Source organism: Diabrotica virgifera, chromosome 5 (assembly GCF_917563875.1).
Source record: "Diabrotica virgifera virgifera chromosome 5, PGI_DIABVI_V3a".
Taxonomy (NCBI): domain Eukaryota; kingdom Metazoa; phylum Arthropoda; class Insecta; order Coleoptera; family Chrysomelidae; genus Diabrotica; species Diabrotica virgifera.
Genome location: NC_065447.1, coordinates 255,277,638 through 255,299,019, shown reverse-complemented (window position 1 = coordinate 255,299,019; position 21,382 = coordinate 255,277,638). Strand labels below are relative to the sequence as shown.

General features: G+C 32.3%; 2 protein-coding genes across 7 annotated transcripts in view; both read right to left on the bottom strand.

Moving 5' to 3' along the window:
- Positions 1-21,382, bottom strand: part of LOC114326119 (cadherin-87A) — a 1,008,603-nt gene that overhangs the window by 895,323 nt on the left and 91,898 nt on the right. The gene's annotated exons all lie outside the window — the stretch shown is intronic.
- The window catches only part of LOC126885608 (uncharacterized), a 126,240-nt gene that overhangs the window by 67,250 nt on the left and 37,608 nt on the right, over positions 1-21,382 (bottom strand). The window lies entirely within an intron of this gene.

The following is a 21,382-nucleotide window of genomic DNA, read 5'->3' as shown; positions in this document are numbered from 1 at the left end:
TTTAGAGCTCTTGTGCAATTACTACTGATAATTTTGACCGGTTTAGAATGCATATTTTTGAAAAAAAAGATATAATTTAAAATATCATAATTTTTAAAATTATTGTAATTCTCATATTCTTTTGATAATAACTCCAAAAAATACTCAATATACGTAAAATAGAAACGTTTAAATCTTAAATTTTGCTGTGGGAACCATGCAACCGGGGTCATTTAACCTTTTATTTTTAAAAAAGTAAGGGGTTTAAAAGATTAGGTTCAACGTGCTTAAATAGCACTTGGAATTAACTTTCAAACAGTTTTTAGATGAACCTGATATCGTAAACACGAACGGAGTTATTAAAAAAAAAAACAATAACATTTTTTGGAAAAATTTTTAAAAGATAAATTTTGAAAAAATTTTGGAGCATAAATTTTAACGCTATCAACATGTTCGGGGGCTCATTTAATAGATATTTTTAAGTACTTTGACAAATGTTTAATAAGTTTATGTTATAAAATGCATCAGTTTCCCGTTATTTCAGCTTAAATACTTAGAGTCTCTTACTCGCCGAAAAAAATATACATTCAATTACCTATAACTCACTTTTAGTTACCATTAAGAGGTTTTTGTAGTAAGGGGTTTATTTCATTTTTTATTAGCTTCAATTTTGATAATTATAACTTCTTTGTAAAAACTTACACTTTTTGAATTATTGATGAAAAATTGGTTAAAAACGTGCATTTTTCTTAAGAAAAATTAAAATCTTTGATCTTTAATATTTCAAAAAGTTTTGATTTATTTTAATAACTTTATATAACAAATTTTGCTTGAAATTTGTCCCTCTATCGAATTATGGGGTTATTTTTAATAAAATAATCTTCACCTCCGAGAAGGGGTGGCACCCACCCTCAGGGTAAAAGCGCAAGTTGGCACCATGTCACCTTTGTTCCTTGAGATATCCTCTAACCACTCACCAATTTTCATGCAAATCGATGGAGGTTCAACGAAATCGGAGGTAATAGCTAATATCCACCTTTAGTGACTCCACTAATAGTATTATTATCTATTTCTAATTATGGTTGTTAGAAAAAAGAGATTTAGACCTATTTTGAGAAAAATTATGAGCTATGATCACATACACTTTTCATTTCTTTAACACCCTGTAGGTAAAACGAATGATGTAATTCATTTTAACTCTTTAACATGCAGGTAACATCAAGTAAATTGAAATATGTCAAGGACGTTTTACCGTACCTACTTAACTACTCAACAGATTAAAATATTTCAGGAACATAAATGCAAGTAGGTCGCAAGACATCTGTTCCCGTTTACTCTATTCACGGTTTTCAATAAGAAGGTCGCCTCGTAAAACTCAACTTTCTCGGTACATTCTGCTCGAGTCTCCAGATCCAGTATTATTACCCTGCAATCGCGAAATTTCATTTGCGAAAAAAGCTCGGTACACTTTTGTGCTCCAGCCAAACCTTTGATAACATCGAAAGAATTATACATCAGTTAATTTAAAACTCTGCGTCGCTAGACGTCGCAGCTGTGTGGCTTTTGATCATGCCAAGAGTTCATCTTTTGAAAATCTCCGGCGCAATAACGTGGCTGAATTAGAACTTGCCGTAGTTCTAGTTAAAGAATTGAAAACAAGAAAAAAAAATAATACCCGATGCTTTAAGAAGACAGAAACTAGCACTAGTTGAAGTACGTGATGTGAAGTTCTATCCTCTGGACACCGCAACCCGCGTGGGGAGAGTCCTATGATGGCTGATGTTAAATCCAGGAATAAAAAAACCATGAAATTCTTTATAAAAGGTATATTTGTTAAAATCCCTATACAGGGCTACATCATAAAACAAACAGAACTAGTTTTCAAGCGGTTGACCGATCATCATCAGTGCTTCCTAAAATGTGTACAACCTGATAAAATGATGCAAAGTATTTAAAATTTTGACTATGATTTTAAAAAGTTATGGGTTGTACTCACTTGAATCGAACATGCTAACCACCAAAGTAAAAATATTAGGATAAAAACCCTTTAAACTTAATCCGTCATAGGAACATATAAAAATGATGTGACTTTACACATGGATGTATAAAATATCCAATGTTTCACGCTCGAGGTACCATTGAGCTAAATTTGACTTGTTCACATCATGGCTGTGTAGAAGCAAGTGACTTTGATAGCGGAAACTCTGAATGGTGACATGACAGAAATGACAGTTCCACAGGAAGTTAAAATTTCCCTGATGGTTTTGTGATATTTATTGTAAAGTTTGTTAAATTATTAACAATAAAAACAGTCGCTCACACTATGGTAAATGATCTGTTTAAATGAAAATGAACTTGATGTAAAAGTTAGAATATTTGTAATGAAAGAGATAGGCAAACCACATTACACGTTTAACGAAAACTTAATAAACGTTATCAAGCCCTATTATGTGGACATCTAGGTCTTAGAAAAGCAATTTTATGTTGGTATCAAGTTATCGATTTTATTCGAATGGTTGGAAGTTGTCATAGTATGTGAAAGTACCATAAAAGATCACAATGGGGGAGACACAGCTGTAGAAATGTCTCAAAATCAGGGAGGGATGTATAAGACAAGCTCAGATTCATGCGACCATTTCCCAAGGCCTCCGCAGGCTACCCAGAACTCTAAGGGTCCGACAAAACAGACCATCATATGATATAGTCAACCATAGGAGAGAGGGTTGTGTGTTAGAGATTTAAGAGATTATAATGGAAATGTGACATGAACGGGACCCAGAAAGAGTAGTGAGACTATTAAATTTGGTTATAATGTGAATAGATGAGGTGAAGATAGTCATTGAAAATTATGGATGAGTTTAAAGATGGAGATGTATGTGGATGATGATAGCAGATGTCGGTTTGTATGTGTATCATTGGATAGATGATAATGGTTAATGGGTAGAGATGAATAAAAGAGAAAATCATTCTGGATTGTGCCAAATCAACTGTAGATGTAACTATAGGAAAGTGATGGGAGTAATAAAGAGGTGGAAGTGATATTGTAATTAAGAAGAAGTTAAGAAAAGAGTTGTCGATGAAGTGGGTGGAAGTACCGGTTGAACGAAACATGGCGGTTGACACAATTTGGACTTTTTTGTTTTTCTTAGGTCCTCGTACAAGTCCAACTTTAAGAAGTCTCTCTGTGGGATGCTGTGTAGAAGAGAGACGTCATCTGGGATATTCAGAGTATGATTTTTCTCTTTAAGATGTTGTGAGAAGGTAGAGGTGTTCTCTCTTTTAGTGTGTTCAAGAGAGCGAGAAGCAAGTGATCTACAAGTTCTTCCTATGTAAGTGGCATCACAGTCAGAACATTGTAGCTTATAAACACCACTACGATTCATATAGTTGATAATATCTTTGGAGTTGGATAGGGACTGTCCTAAGTTGTTTGTTTTATGATGTAGCCCTGTATAGAGATTTTAACAAATATACCTTTTATAAAGGATTTCATGGTTTTTTGTAATAAATGGTATACAGCCAACTATAGGAAATTTTTTCCTCGTGGAAATCCAGGAATATTTTAAACATCACACTAATTTTAATACTACAATGTAAACAATTTAAAAGTATATAATATATAAAGGGTTTTATCCACATATCTTGGTGGGTTAGCATGTACTTTGACCTGTAATAAAACTGATGATGAAAAATGATTGTTATGTTCCGAAAACATTCTATGATGTAGCCATTTTTAGGAATTTAAAAAAAAAATAGGTATACCTTTTATACATTTTTTTAAATAAATCGATGATCCAGATCCGTCGCACATCTGTAATCTGTACACAATCTGTAATCAACGCTTTATAAATACTTTAGAAAACTCTTTACCCAAATCGAAACGGTTTGAATGTCTGCCACGCAGTCAGGTGATATCTCACCGCAGTCGATTAATGGCAACTGCCAATAATCCACCCAATTTATTTTGTTAACCAATTACTACGGCCGATAACTTTCCAAAATGCAACCATGTCATTAAAACTTCCAACGGATCTAGTGATAGGGTTAAGACTGACTGCCGGTAGAGGGTAATCAAAAGTTTTTTGATTGGCTTCAGCAGCGTAGAGTAAGTTAGATTTTACAAAATGATTTTATACGAGGGCTATCCAGAAATTTCGTTACGTTCTAATCTGTAGCCGCTAGGGGCGGGGCTAGCGTGGCCATCTTAGAATCATGGCGTTACTCCGTTCGGTAGCTGTCCAGCCCTGCTAGTGCTGGTCACTGTCTCTTCTCGTTATTTTACAACATACTCCGGTCAACTTACACATCCGAGGTTAAAACAATTACCATCAAGCTGAAAATTGGCAGGATTGTTCAAAATACCATCATAAATGAAATCTAAAAAGTCCTCATAAATCCGACCCGAGCTAAAAAATTTACGCGGGGTCAAAGGTCACAAAATATAGTTTTTAGCGATTTTCAGCGAAACGGTAGGTTTTATCGTAAAATTAGTTCTAACAAAAAATGTAGATTAGATAATTATCTATAAAAAAGGTCTTATTACTTTTTTCCTAAGAGCCACAGTTTTTGAGATACAACGATTAAAAAAGTTGTAATCGTCATAATATGCGCTCACGTTTCCACACCACCCTTTGAGGTAGTGTACTTAGCCCGTTTTTTAACGTGGTTTCTCCAGTAGGCCTATTCCACGGATCTGTTATGATTCTGTTGAATTTGAAGCTATTGAATAATTGATATTGGAAAGGGTTAAAAATGATAAAAGTTATAAAAAGCGGTATAAATTAAAAAAAAAGGGAAATTTATCCAACTGGTTCATAATTTTCTAATACTTCTGCTTCCTCTTCTCCTTGTTCTTCTTCTTCTTCTTCACCTTCTAGTTCTTCTTCTTCTTCTTGTTCTTCTTCCTCTTGTTCATCCTGGGTGCAAGTAAATTGCCCCAATAATGACACATCGCATGGCTGTTCGATAGAATCAAATGAATCCTCAATTGTTGGGGATTCAACATTGGAGCACGACTGGTTTTGACAATTAGTGCATGCTACCGAACACAACAGTTTAACTTTTTTGCATCCACATTTAACGCTACATCCATTTTTACAGTTGCAAAAATTGTGTTCAGGAGTTTTTCCGGCGCAGGTGGGAGTAAAGTTTGAATTGGTTCTAATGAACTGTCGACTAATTTCCATCCCCAGTCTTTTGGATCTAGCTGATAACCAAGCCACACTTGAACTTGGTAATATACCCGAAAAATATGTTGATGAGCAGCCCTTAAAGTTGGAGGAAGACAAGATAATTGCACTTGTTTTTTATTTCGAGTGTTTTTAAAGAAACATGCATATCGAAACTTATCTAAGCACGTAGTTTTTTAGGCGCTCCATACATAAAGAGAAGAAAGCTAATTCCGTTGAAAATAACTTCTTATGGAGTTGAGTTAGTTTTTTTTAAACTTCAGCACGTTCAAGTAAAATTAGGTTTAACACGTATCTTCACTCCGGAGTAGTACTCAACACTAATTAATACCTCGAGGGTGTCATCTACCTGAAGGATTTCGCCACCCAGGAAGATAACGGTGTAATTTGCATAATAGTAAACAAACTAAATTTGCATAAAGTTTATTGTATATTAAAATGTTTGTTAGTACTTAGCAATAAACATTTTGCCTAGAAAGTTGGCTTTCATTATCTTCAAACCCTTCTGAGAGAAGAATAGGTAGGGTGATTAGATTAGCCGACGTACCAATAGAACGTGTTTATTCCGACAAAACCCATCTTTACAAATTGAATAAGACGCATAAGTAAGAAAAATCATTATAAGTTAATACTACTTTTGTTGGGAATAAGCCGTAAAATTGAAATAATAATTCTTATTATTTTCGCGTTACATTCAGCTTGTAAAGATTTTTTTGTTGCCACTGTACTATAATACAGCTTGTACATTGCATCCCTCGGTAGACCGCAAGCTGTATAGTAGAAACATTATCATATTTATAATATCTTATATTATTATGTGTAATATAAGTTCAGTTGACCGATAGAATATTATGTTATTATAGCTTCAGTGATGTATATAGGGTGAGGCAGATAACTGGCCTATTAGAAATATCTCGAGAACTAAAGGCAACAGAATCATGAAAACTGGAATAAAGGGGTTTTGAAGGATGATCTATTAAATGAAAATATTTTCATCTCTTTGAAACTTCCGGTTATACCGGAAGTTGTTTATAACTTCGTTTTTTTAAATGGCATACCCTGTATATTTTTACATTTTTGGATTCTCTTCGATGTCTTCTTTCTCAAAATATAAGGTTTTGTAATATTATACAGGGTATTTTAAAAGATAATTACGTTTTTTTATTAATTTCGTAGCAACATTCACACCCTGTAGAATTGTAGTAGTTTGACATATAAAACTCTACTTGTTCAAATGATTTTTAATATACTCTACTATTGTTAAGAATCATTAGTATAGCTAAATTTTTAATTTTAGTATACAGGGTTGGTCGAAACTCGGAATGAGTATTTTCTGAGTTTTCTTAAATGGAACACCCTGTATTTTTGTATTGTAGTGAAATGATATTTTATAGTACTTTTTTATTTCTTAAGCATTCCCTATACCTAACTGCTTTAATTTGTGAGTTATTGGTGATTCAAGCTAAACATTAATTGCAACAAAAAATACGTAAAATTTTATTAGGTTGGCCGTGAAAATACTCAATCCCAAATAATTTTTCAGAAATAAATACATATTAATCCAGACTGGTCCTTAAAATTACCAATAATGGTTTAGCTATCGAAATACCTACTTAGTTAAGATTGTTGGTGCGATTAACAATTAAGCACAAATTAAAGCAGTTAGGTATAGGGAATGCTTAAGAAATACAAAAGTACCATAAAATATCATTTCATTACAATACTAAAATACAGGGTGTTCCATTTAAGAAAACTCAGAAAATACTCATTCCGAGTTTCGACCAACCCTGTATACTAAAATTAAAAATTTAGCTATACTAATGATTCTTAACAATAGTAGAGTATATTAAAAATCATTTGAACGTAAGTAGAGTTTTATATGTCAAACTACTACAATTCTACAGGGTGTTAATTTTGCTACGAAATTAATAAAAAAAACGTAATTATCTTTTAAAATACCCTGTATAATATTACAAAACCTCATATTTTAAGAAAGAAGACATCGAAGAGAATCCAAAAATGTAAAAATATACAGGGTGTCCCATTAAAAAAAAACGAAGTTATAAGCCTATATTGCAACTTCCGGTATAACCGGAAGTTGCAAAGAGATGAAAATATTTTCATTTAATAGATCATCCTTCAAAACCCCTTTATTCCAATTTTCATGATTCTGTTGCCTTTAGTTCTCGAAATATTTCTAATAGGCCCTTTATTTGCCTCACCCTGTATATGTGGTGTACTAATACATATTATGAGGATTAGAACTCTTTCCACTCTTTGAATCGTTGTATCTCAAAAAGGTGGCACTTACGAAAAAAAGTATTAAGATATTTTCTATAGATAATAATCTAATCTACATTTTTTGTTAGAACTAATTTCATGATAAAACTTACCGTTTTTCTGAAAATTGCTAAAAACTATTGTTATGATCTACTTTTTATTACTTTAATATCACTTAATCTTTATTTGATTACTCCAATTAATTATTTAATCACTTATCCAATTGTCGCAAATCATACAAAAAAATTAATAAAAGGGTGCCTTTTTTATAATACAAAAAATATCTAAATTATCTTATGTTATACTTATCTTCTCTCGTGGTTTCAGTATCTCTTAGTTGGTTCTAATCGGGAAAAAATATTAGGAAAAGGAATTAAATAGAAATATAAAATAAGCATACAGAATTTTATTATCAAAATCAATACTCTAAATATCGATCAAATTTAAAACCTGTGGACACAGCTGTCCGAATGAAAATTTTACCACTTAAATTTATTCTAGTTAAAAAACAATTTATCGGTTTGTTCCCGATGACTTTGATAAAACAAGCTAAACAAACAAATTTAGGTATTCACAAATTACCTATACTTCCTATTTACTTTTTGAAATATTGGAATCTTAATTCATATGCTTTTACTCAAAATTTTAGTTTCCGAACATAAAAATATCTTTCACATAAATTGACTGACCTTTTGCTTCACTCACTCTGATGTCTTCTCTTGACCCAAAACAGCTCTCCCTCGTTGACTATGTTAGGCTACCCATCAAAGCCCTCTCCGTTCTCAAGCTTCAAATCTATCAGCATACCAGCACCAATTCTCCAACAAAACACAAACTCCAAAAATTCTCTCCTCTCCTTCTCACAATAATACAGAATCAAAGAGGTATTTCGTCTCAATTTGATCTGTCTCTCGTTCCACTTTTCAGCTCTATTCTCCACTATCAAAACACCCACTGGTACTTGCTATCTAACTATCCACGAAAACGTTGACTGCTCTTCAGCGATGCCAATAACATAATGAGTTCCTCTTTCCAAAACTATCTCAACATTCAAAACAAAACTTTCCCCATTCCAAAGTGCCTAGCCAATCAGAAACATTTATCTCCCCACCTTCCTCTCTTTATATTCGAAAACAAAACAGTCATTCTTCCAAAAATATTCCTACTCAAACTATGACTTTTCGGAAATTATAATTATCTAAATATTCCTATCATTTAACAAACATACTTATTTAAAATTCCAAACTTTCTTTACCTCAATTTCCTAAGAACTAATTACTGTGGCATGCATAACAAAACACCGTTATAATCTCCAAATACCCTGAACAATTATGGTCTATTCATATCACTTTCTTTCCTAATGTTTTATTTTTCAGGGAAAAAACTTACTAACGATAAATCACTTCTTAAAAACTACTTATAATAAATAGTTACAAATCAATGTACAGGGTGGATCAAATTTATGTGCCCGCGTTATATTAAAAATTAAAAATTTTATTCTATCTTTGATTGATAGATTGATCCACCATACTATATTTGGTGACTTTTGACCCCGCGTAAATTTTTTAGCTCGAGTCGGATTTATGAGGACTTTTTAGATTTCATTTATGATGGTATTTTGAACAATCCTGCCAATTTTCAGCTTGATGGTAATTATTGTAACCTCACTCCTATTTTTGAGTCTGACTAGACCGGTCTGTTTGAAATCTGTGCCGCGATCGAAATCTCCGCCAGTTGTGAGGTGCGATAATACGGTTCTTGTTGGCAAAAACAACAAACCAATTTAAATTTATCGCGAAATTTGTGCTGTTTATGGGAACAATGTGATCACTGAAGGTGGAGTGTGCCAATGGTGCATTAAATTCAAAAATGGCAGAACCAATGTGCACGATAAAGAACGAAATGGACGGCCAAACATTGTGACTGATGAACTTGTCTCTTCAATTCAAGTGTGAGGTGTTTCCTCGTCCTCCGTATAGTCCGGATCTTGCACATATCGACTACCACCTGTTAGAATAGAATAGAGAATAGAAATATGCGAAATATCGACCGAATTGCGTGCCAAATGGTTGAATTAACAGAGGTTGTGATTACAGAGTTTGATCAGACTTAGTTGTGATTGGTAACTGCATGAATTGAAGCTGCACATGTTTTCGAATTCCATTTAAATACACAAAAAAATTCCCATTCAGACTGTACTAAATTGCTGAACACGTGTTTTATTATGAACTCAAATATTTTCTAAGATCTACTACGATTTTGTTTATTTCAAACACCGTAAAAACTGTAAAAATTCAAATTTCAACTTACCGGTTTTGTATTCGTTATAATAGGAATCCACTAGCTAGGGGATTTTTTCAAAGGAGGAACAAAATCTAACAACCGATTTTTAAATGAGTTTTTCCCCACCCTCCCTCCCTTTATATTCAGCTGTAAAACAGATGATTTAGCACTTTACCAACTTTATAAACTAAAATATTTTTGACAGTTAAACGATACCAACAGATTTTGCTTAAAATTTAAAAAAATATAAAAAATTATTCATTTACATTTATTTGGAGTAAATTTCCAGTTATACAGGTCACAATTTAACTTGATTTTCAAATAAATCGATCTGATTTTAATAAGTATTAAAACCAAAACATTACACCATAGTTTTTGCTCCTCAATTGAATACAACCCCCCCCTATTGTTAATTATCTGTAATTCATCTTTTGTAGCCACAAGTAATTTCCAAATATGTTAATTTAAATTGATTTCTACCATAGTATTGCACAAAATTGTATTAGATCTAGCCAATATTATTCATTAACAATATTGTTAAAAAGAAAAATATATATTTTATTGCAAACTGACAAGGCCTGCAACTATTACTACATCATAACAGAAGAAGAATTTGACATTGACTTAACCTCTCACTCTCAGTGACATTTGAGTTTCTTGGTAAATAAAACCAAATTAGAGGAATTTTTACATTTCTTAAAAATCAAAAAGAAATAAGATGTAGTAGTACACAGTTTGCTTTCCTCATCACAAAAAAAAATTCCCAAACTCCCGTTGTGTCCACGTCCTTTGTGTGCGTTCGAGAATATGTTATGTGTTATTTTTATCGACTTTAAAACAAAAAATATTTCAAAACCTTTTTTAACTTTACAAATAAACCATATAATTCAGCTCAACCAGGTAACTTTTTCAAAGATTTTTTGAGATTAATTTTCAATCTACTCAACTATTTATTACATTCAACAGATATTAACATAAATGAATCATTTTTTCATCTATTTTTTCATATTTGCCTTTTGCTAACTTTTTAGTAATATCTCATAAAATCTCATTCATTGCTGCACAAATCATCATAACTTTATATTACTATAAATTTAATTTCATGTACAGTTAGTTACCTTCACATTTGAATTTAATTCTGAATTATTTATTAATGATTTTATTGTTTGACACTTTTAAATTTTAGAAAATTTACCTATTTACTATTGTTCAGTTTAATTTCAATGTCTCCAACAAATCAAAATTAAAACACTTTTCAAAATCGCACCACAACTAATACACAACTGACCAATTCTGGTTTAAGAAAATTGCACAACCAATCTTACATCTATCAGTTCTTGAACATCCAGAACAACATCTAATAATCCCAATAAAATTAAAAATATACACTATTAATTAAAAAATTAAAAAATAACATCACTTTATATATAACTAACAATTTTTGGTTTCACGGTTTAATGTCGTGTTCCCTTACTAATCCCCTCAAGATCCTGCCAATGATTTTGTTTTGTTTGTGCATTACAATCTTATACTTATACTTGCATTTATACTTATACTTGACATACTTTAGTTGCCACTACATTTGAATGCTTGCATGTATGTGAGTGTGAGGGTTGTTAAACCATATTTACGTACATTTTAGTATTTATATGTATGCATAAATATATATACTTTAATATTGGCTTGATCATTACCCTTTTGATTTCAACCAGACCACTTAACTAACTCTGGTTTTTTGTTATTTGTAGCATTTAATTTTACTTTTACCGTGACCTGAAGATGCTGTGAATATTGTAGACAGCGAAACCGGTCGTCAGTTGTAAAATAAATTGTTTGTGAGAACGTCTCTCTTTTCTTTACTACAATAGTATGGACTCACACATGCAACCCATTCATTATTTTAATAGAAATATGCTTTATTGTCACTAAAAATGTTTACAATTTTATGGACAAAGCCTACATACAGTCAAAAGAAAAATAATATCAATAACAAATAACAACTACAATTTACTAAAATTAGATAAATCGTCAATATACAGTATATAAGCTATAATAGGATATTATGCAACGAGCATTTAATGATGGTCATTATGAAGCGAGTATGAGGGATAAGAAACGAGCCGTATGCGGTGAGTTCCTTATAGAGTACGAGCTTCATAATGATAATTAAATGCAAGTTGTATACACTATTTTTCTATGATCATTCACAACAAAAGATATATTCAAATTTATTAATTTTGTAACGCAAACAAATTCAGTAGTTTGTCAGTTCGACATGTTTTTCGACGAAAAAGGCGACTTCTTCGTAGAAAAACTGTTATTTTCAAGCGCGAATAACTCGAAAAATATTAGTTTTACGAAGAAAATGTAAAAGACATTTTTTTCTTAGAATCACTTTTTCCATCGAATTACATGGTTAAAATGTAATAAAAAATTTCCACTCCTGAGATGGGGTGGCAACCACCCCCAATGTTTTAGCGTATGATAGCGGCTTGATATAGAAAATGATCCTTGAACTATTCCCTACCTTCTGTGAAAATTTCAAGTAAATCCATGGTGGACGAAAAAATTGCGAGCCGAAATGCTTCATTTCCTCAATCGACTATTGGGGCCGACCGACCGGTTCTGCCCCGTCATACAGCTGACCGACTATAATACCTTTTATTTATATTTAATTTAGAATGTGTGTACTAATTTTCAGCCTTAGTAAATGGATTTAATTACCTTCGTAGGAAAGCAACTTTGATACCCTCTCAGTAACCCCTGTTCTACGTTTCGCTTGACCGACCGCAGTATGTTTCTCTACACAATCACAGTAATCAACTTTAAAATTTAGCTTTAGTAAATTCAAAGAGATTTTTCAGGGCTGCCTCTCCGTCTACTAATATTGATCTCCTACGTAGAATAATAATAAAGATAAAAAAGTTTCATCTGTCATTTGCTTAAAATTATAGCCACTTTTATTCTCCCTCGTAAATCTAAATGACCTTTTAAAAACAAAAAGCAATATCAAAAACCCTACTAATTGCTTGCCATGATGCTCTTTTATAATTCCGTTCGTAAAAGTTTACTGCGCGAATTCAAACAATATCGTTTTCAAAGAGGAAATCAGAGGTAAAAGTAAAAACTGTAGAAAGGCGTCGGGAGATAAGAATTAAAATTTTGTGTTTAAGTTAAGGCGGACGAACAATGTACCTACTTACTTTCACTGCTACTGCTACCCAGCGTTTCACCTTCTCCCTGGGGCATTGTGTAAAGTGATGAAAATTAATATTGCCACTTCCGTTGGCAAATTTGGCAAAAACTTTTTAAGTACTTCCATGCCTTGTCGAATATTTACGACGACCGGCGCGTAAACAAGCTCCAGATATTAAAGTTTCGGTTGTTGTAATAAGAAAAGTTTACTTCTCTCTCTCGTTCGACAACCCACCTATAGGGGTTGCACACAAAATACAAGTGCGTCATCTTGTAGCATTTTTATTCACCCTGTATGTATATCATAAAATCTATATAGTTCCTATAAGCACTTAATGTTTTTATTTTAGAATTTTAAACGGGAAGACATACTATGAAATACAGTCTTCATCGTACCAAATAACGCTTTCTTTGTAATAACTGCGTCTTAGAAAGTTTATTGGAATAAACTAAATCAAACAATTTATTTGCATTGGAAACCGTCGCTAAGAGAGTTAAAAGTGGCTCTAGGTATTTGCCACATGCCTCCTGCTAGATTCCTGTGTTGCAGTTTTGCAACTTCATATAATTATTGTTGAAATATCAAGATACTGTTTGATGGTTTTGTTTCCTTTCGTATAGTTAACCAATAATTTCGCTTTACAAACTAAATAATTATCGAACAATGGGCTGGTTGTTGATACATTGTTGCATACAATACACAATACTGTAACAAGTATCTTTGGCTGTTGCAAATCCGTTTGGATAATTATACACCCGCGCGTCGGCCCATAATGGAAAAACAATTCTTTTAACCAACCACCGTTTCGATAGCCAAACCTCACTTTTGTTCCTGGTCTGCTGTAAAACGGTGGTGTCTTCGGTGCTTTGTAGCAATCCCTACCCTCCATCCCACAAGGGGATTAAAGGTACAAACTTACATTGTTGCTGTGCTCTATCAAGTACCATTACTTGTATGACATCGTTATATAAATGTTGTTTCACGAACTATTTCACATTATGTCGCGATTTTAACAGTATTACCGATACGAACATTCTGCTGATTTGCTTAGACATTTGCAAAATTACTTTAAACACAACTTACATCCCCTGTCCCCTAAAACGTCACTTTTTGGTTTATTTTTTTTGTGGATTACATTCAAGTATTTAAAAATTTCAAAAAATTCACATGCATTCGTGTTTTACAAAACTTCTATTCGTCTATTTTTTTATAGATGCGCAGGTTAAGTTTACTTACAAATCCATTTTTTTTGTCGAAAAAATCGTTTAATTATTTTTAGAGACGGATGCACGTCTAATTTTTTTATTTTGGGTATTTTATCAAAAAATATATTTTTGATTTTTTTCAGATTTTTTTCTAAAGAGGCGCCAGTTTCAAAAACCCGAAAAACTGGGTTTTTAGGGGTTTTGGAACACTTTCTCCATTTTATAGTCTTCAAAATAGATCAATTCAAGAATTTTAATAGATTATATATAATTTGGAGTAAATGAATCCTTTTTAGGACATTGAAAAATTGTGCTGAACATAAAAAACCATTTTTGAAGGTTTTTAGTAGTTTTGGGAAATTTTCTCCTTTTTATAGGACTAACCTGGACCATAACTTATATGATCATTAAAAATTATTATAGTCCAGGGCGCAACTGTTTGGAGATGGACGTTGAGAGGTGACTCAAATTTTTTTGCAGAAATTGCTTAAAAATAACGCAAATAATAATATTTGAGTTATCCTCCCACTCAAAATGGTCCGGAACATTGTTTAAATAATCAAAATGTCAAAATATGAAGGAAAAATTCGATTTTTTTATTGGTTTTTTGATTATAACTTTAAAACTATTCATTTCTGAGAAAAGTTGTACTGACATAAAAGTTGCGTAATTAAATTTCTTACAATATATAATTGGTAAAAAATTTAAAAAATTGTCACCCTTGTTGCAAAATAGCAATAATTGCGAAAAAAACATACAAAAACAAGTATTTGCATTTTACGTTTTTCAACCATTTATGCTACACTTAGGACCTTCATATTTTACCCAGAAAAACTTCATGATATAGTAAAACAACACGGTAAATTTCATTAAAATCGGTTTAATAGATTTTGCAAAATAAATCCAGCTTTTGTTAAAAAATAAACAAAAAAAATTCATTTTTTTTTAAATGTTGCAGGACTGAAAATAAAGCAGATAGCAAGTTGAATTTTTTTTTGCTTATAGAAGTGTACTGTACCTTTCATTTGCAATTTGCAAAATTAAAATCGGTTAATTACCACGGCGTCAGGAAATTTTTTAAATAAACATTAATTTTTGGTACTACGCGCAGGACAGCGGTGTTCGATTTACACAAGTTGATTTCCACCAAAATTTCTTCCAATCTTTATCTAATATATTATTTTGTTACTCTATATTTTGTTGTATTTTATTATTTTAATTCCACAAAAATCAAACTAATTTTATTATTGTTTGTGAAATATTGTTTAAACAATTGCATATGTTTAAGAATAATAAACTTTTATTCTCTAGGTTAAAATATATGAACAAAGAAAGTTTTTGCTAAAAAAAGTGTTATTTCAAAGGATAGAGTATGTGTTTTTATTTTGCAATAAACAAATTTATTTATTTATATCGAAATGTAATGAAAATTAAAATGTATCAATCATTATCAAAGGTCATTGGAATGCCCAATCAGAGCAAACTATCCGCTGTCCTGCGCGTAGCACCAATAATTAATGTTTATTTAAAAAAATTACTGACGCGTGGTAGTAAATCGATTTTAATTTTGCAAATTGCAAATGAAAGGTACAGTACACTTCTATACGCAAAAAAAATTTCAACTTGCTATCTGCTTTATTTTCAGTCCTGTAACATTTTGAAAAAATGAATTTTTTTTGCGAAAGCTGGATTGCAAAATTTATTTTGCAAAATCTATTGAACCGATCTTAATAAAATTTACAGTATTGTTTTAGTGTATCATAAAGTTTTTCTTGGTGAAATATGAAGGTCCTAAGTGTAGCATAAATGGTTGAAAAACGTAAAATGCAAATACTTGTTTTTGTATGGTTTTTTCGCAAATATTGCTATTTTGCAACAAGGGTGACTATTTTTTAAATCTTTTACCAATTCTATATTGTAGGAAATTTAATTACACAACTTTTATGTCAGTACAACTTTTCTTGGAAATGAATACTTTTAAGTTATAATCAAATAACGAAGAAAAAAATCGAATTTTTCCTTCATTTTTGGCATTTTGATTATTTAAACAATGTTTCGGACCTTTTTGAGAGGGAGGATAACTCAAATATTATTATTTTAGTTATTTTCAAGCACTTTCTGCAAAAAAATTGGAGTCACCTCTCAACGTCCAAATGTACCAATATTTTTACAGATGCGCCCTGGTCTATTATTATTAATACGATTTTTATAAATGCAACGTATCCAAACAAATTTTTAGCCCATAATATGTTTTTCTTGATTTCAATTAAGTGTTAACATTAACATTGCTTTCTAGCTTGGTTAGATCGTTTTCTAAATCCATGTTAACATTTCCTCCCTTCAATCACGGAAGTTGCCCAGAAACATCTCCAATTACTTAATACAACATGGGTCTTCAACCGTACCCTCTTTGACAAATAAATACTTCTAATTTGGGAGAAATGAATCCCAGAAGGACTCACAAATGTAGTCGTGGCATTCTTAGAATTACTAACTAAAATGTGTTTATTCCGTGTAGAGTAACCTCTTTCACATTCCGCAAATATTTCTAAAACAATGAATTGTTCCTGGGGTCGGTACACTAGACAGAAGATTAAAGTTGTTTGTAAAGAGAAGGGTTGGTTGAAATAGAGGGAAATTCTCGATTGGCTTTTAAAATAGGACGGTTTGGAAATCACCGGACACTGTATTTTTTATACAGATAAACGAATCTAGTTTTTACTTTTTATAGTAATTGAAAACACTATATGACTGCTTTCTCTACACTTAAAGACCTTATGACCTTCTGTGTGACAGCAGAATGAGTAATAATAGTATGATAAAATTCATCCAAAAGATGGCATAACCCAGACATCCAAAGTGAAAGTTATCCTCCAACACCAAATTGTTCTATATGGTCCACATAATGTTCAGAAAAAGTCACACCATTTTGGGCGTCCGGTTTGGGGGGGGGGGGAGAGGGGGAAGAAATCGGTAAATTCGTAGTTTTTTACGTTTTTCGTCAATATTTCTAAAACTATGCTATTTAGCATAAACAACTTTCTATACAAAAATGTTCTACATTAAATATGAAATAAAAAAGGCCCTGTGCATAATCCTTCTAAAATGAACGGTTCCAAAGTTATGGTGGTAGTATAGTATAATTGGTCCAAAAAAGGCCTAACCCAGACATCCAAAGTAAAAGTTTTCTCCAACACCAAATTGTTCTATATGGTCCACATATTGCTCAGTAAAAAGTTACACCATTTTAAGCGTTCGGTTTGGGGTGGAGATGGGGAAGAAGTCGGTAAATTAGTAGTTTTTTTACGTTTTTCGTCAATATTTCTAAAACTATGCTTTAGCGTAAACAATGTTCTACACAAAAATGTTCTACATAAAATTTAAAATAAAAAAGGTCCGATACATAATTGTTATAAAATCAACGGTTCCAGAGTTACAGAGGGTGAAAAGTGGAGGTTTTCGATACTTTTTATATTTTTTGGGCAATTGATGATGATTTTGGGTGGTGAGGTTGACGTTTCTTATCAAGGGCTTATAACTAACATATCATCGGCCACTGAAATAGCAAATTTTATTTACAAAACACAATCCTGTTAAAGAAAATTTCGTTCATCAGTAATAATATTATAAATTGCCCGAAAAATATAAAAAGTATCGAAAACCTCCACTTTTCACCATCCGTAACTCTGGAACCGTTGATTTTATAACAATTATGTTTGGGACCTTTTTTGTTTTAAATTTTATGTAGAATATTTTTGTATAGAACATTGTATACGCTAAAGCATAGTTTTAGAAATATTGACGAAAAACCTAAAAAACTTTTAATTTACCAACTTCTCCTCCATCTCCCTCCTCCCCCAACCGGACGCTCAAAATGGTGTAACTTTTTACTGAACAATATGTTGACCATATAGAACAATTTGGTGTTGGAGTAAAACTTTTACTTTGGATGTTTGGGTTAGGCCTTTTTTGGACCAATTATACTATAAATACTACATCCGTAACTTTGGAACCGTTCATTTTAGAAGGATTATGCATCGAGCCTTTTTTATTTGAAATTTAATGTAGAACATTTTTGTATAGAAGGTTGATCATGATAGACCGCATTGTTTTAGAAATATTGACGAAAAACGTAAAAAACTACGAATTTACGGATTTCTCCCCCTCTTCCCCCCCCCAAAACCGACGCTCAAAATGGTGTGACTTTTTTCCGAACATTATGCGGACCATATAGAACAATTTGGTGTTGGAGGATAACTTTCACTTTGGATGTCTTGGTTTGGGTCTAGTTATACCATACTATAAGTAATTTGGATTTAGAGATGATCAAGGCTCTAGAGAGGCACTATTTTGTATACGCGTTCTCTTAAAAAAGTTGTGAGTTCCGAAAGAATGTTTATGTTTGTTTCATCGACTTCGAGAAGGCATTCGACCGAGTCCAACACGATACACTTTTCGATTGCCTGCGGACAGCAGGACTTGACCACTACTGTAATATAAGACTGTTAAAATGCTTATATTACAATCAAATAGCCTCTATACAAGCCGGACATGGTCGTACTGAAAAACTACCCATTAAACGTAGAGTACGACAGAGTTATGTTTTATCACCCAGTCTTTTTAATCTGTACTCTGAAGAAATGTTTAGGGAGTCTATGGACGAGACACTAGAGGGAGTAAGACTGGGCGAAAAAGTAATCAACAATATCAGATACGCTGACGATACAGCCATTCTTGCAGAAAATTTACAGGATTTCCAGACATTAGTAAATCTAGTCAGTAAAGCAAGTTACCGGAGAGGCCTTAAAAGCAATATTTCAAAGACAAAGTAGATGGCAGGTGAAAAGATTAATGTCGATCAAGGTGTGCTAGTGTGGTTTCTCTTGTTGGATAATAGATAGAACTGGTACAATCCGACAAGCGAGACCTGGCAGCTGACCTTGAGCGAAAATATACAACGACAAATACACAATATGAGGAGGTCGCCCGCCAGGTCTCGTTTGTCGGATTGTAAACCATTTTAATTACCTTGACAGTTGGTTAAATGTAAATTGCGACTCTGTGGTCTATCTTATTGTATACAGGGTGTTTCATTAATAATAATTGTCCATATAGTAACTGGAGAAACCTTAGCACAAAATACGAAGATTTAACCTAAAATACTTAAATAAAATGTGGTTCCTTACTGAGTTACAGGGTGTTTTATCTAAAAATTTAAAAACTATTTTTGCCCAGCATTCTAAAACTATTCGACGTATTCTTTTCATGCTTGGCAGGAAGTATAGTCACTGTACAAGTTACTAAATTATGGTAAACAAACGTTTCTGGCTATTACGAGCGGCGTAGGACGGGGGAAAGTGAATGGTTGACCCTTTCCAAATTCTACGCCACTGCCGAAATTGCTATTTTAGTTCAATTTTTGGATTCTCCAATACTTTATATGAAAATAATATACTCTTCATTCGTAACGATAAAATCATTATTTTTCGAGATTTTTGAAGTTAAAAATAAAACGACACGGTTATTTTGATTAATGTATTGTCGCTTCATTTTTAATTTCAAATAAGTATCTCGAAAACTAATAATTTTATCGTTACGATTAAAGAGTATATTATTTACATAAAAAGTACTGCAAAATCAAAAAATTACACTAAAATAGCAATGGCGTAGAATTTGGGAAGGGTCAACCAGCCACTATACCCTGTCGTACGCCTTTGATAGTAGCTAGAAACGTTTATTTATCTTAATTTAGTAGGATGTACAGTAAATACACTTTCTGACAAGTATGATAAGGATACGCCAAATAGTTTTAAAGTACTGGGTACAAATAATTTTTAAATTTTAATCATCTGAATCATATCATAAATTAATCAAAATAACTGTGCCGTTTCATATTTAACTTCAAATATCTCGAAAACTAATGACTTTATCGTTACCAATAAAGAGTATATTATTTACGTAGAAAGTATTGGAGAATCTAAAAATTGTACTAAAATAGTAATTCCTCCAGCGGCATAGAATTTGAGAAGGGTCAACCATTAACCATCCCCTGTCGTACGCCTCTGGTAGTAGCTAGAAACCTTTGTTTATCATAATTTAGTAGGGTGTCTAGTAGTCGCACTTTCTGCTAAGTATGAAAAGGATACGTGGAATAGTTTTAAAATGCTGAGCAAAAATATTTTTTAAATTTTTAGATAAAACACCCTGTAACTCAGTAAGGAACCACATTTTATTTAAGTGTTTTAGGTTAAATCTTCGTATTTTGTGCTAAGGTTTCTCCAGTTACTATATGGACAATTATTAATGAAACACCCTGTATTATCGACTTTAAAAACCACAATGCTAAACAAATTAGAAGCATTCGAATTGTGGTGCTATCGACGGATCCTAAAATATCGTGGGTTTCGCTCACTTCCAATGAAGAAGTTCTCCAAATTATGAATTCAGAACATCTGCTCATAAACATCATAAAAAGAAGGAGAAAAGGAATACCTCGGCCATATAATTAAAGGACAAATATACCATCTATCGCCTAAAGAGTATTGAGAATCAGTAATTAATTAAATTTTTATATTTCTGTTTATTTTATTGTGTACTTCTTTATTCTGCGATTTTATTAAATAATCCTACAAATTCTACACCACAAAGTATTGTCTTAAATTTTGAGTATAATTGTCTAATACGATTTAAAAAGTACAGATTTTATGTCGTGTAAAGCTTTCATTTATTTTGTTAACGATCCAAGCTAGGAAATTGCTTGTTTTCATCGCCCTCATTCATTAGCAGCACGATACTCATTTTTGTAAGTGCAGGATCCAGTAAGTGCAAAAAATCCTGCTAAAGCTCAGCACTAGCAGCCGCTCTAATGCTGATTAAACGCCACCCGAAGGTGGAAAGAATGGAAAATTCGAATAAACCCGTTCGCTCGTTTTACATACGAACAGACGGTTCGGTCCTCAAGCACACACTCACACACAGTAACCTATCAATATTTATAAGCCAATGCCCATTTTCTTTTTCGATTTCCAGTTCTCTTCCCGTAAATACCCTTAGATTTTATACTTTAGCCCGATGGAACTTCACACGACGAAATTGCTTCCAAAATAATCCATACTATGAAACCACTTCTTTTGTTAATCAACTGTTGTTTACTTTTTTATTTTTTAACATTTAAACAGAAAAAAAGGGAGCTCTTGGAGTCTATAGAAATTAAAAAATAATAATAACGCAGTAAATGACAAAAAAGATGT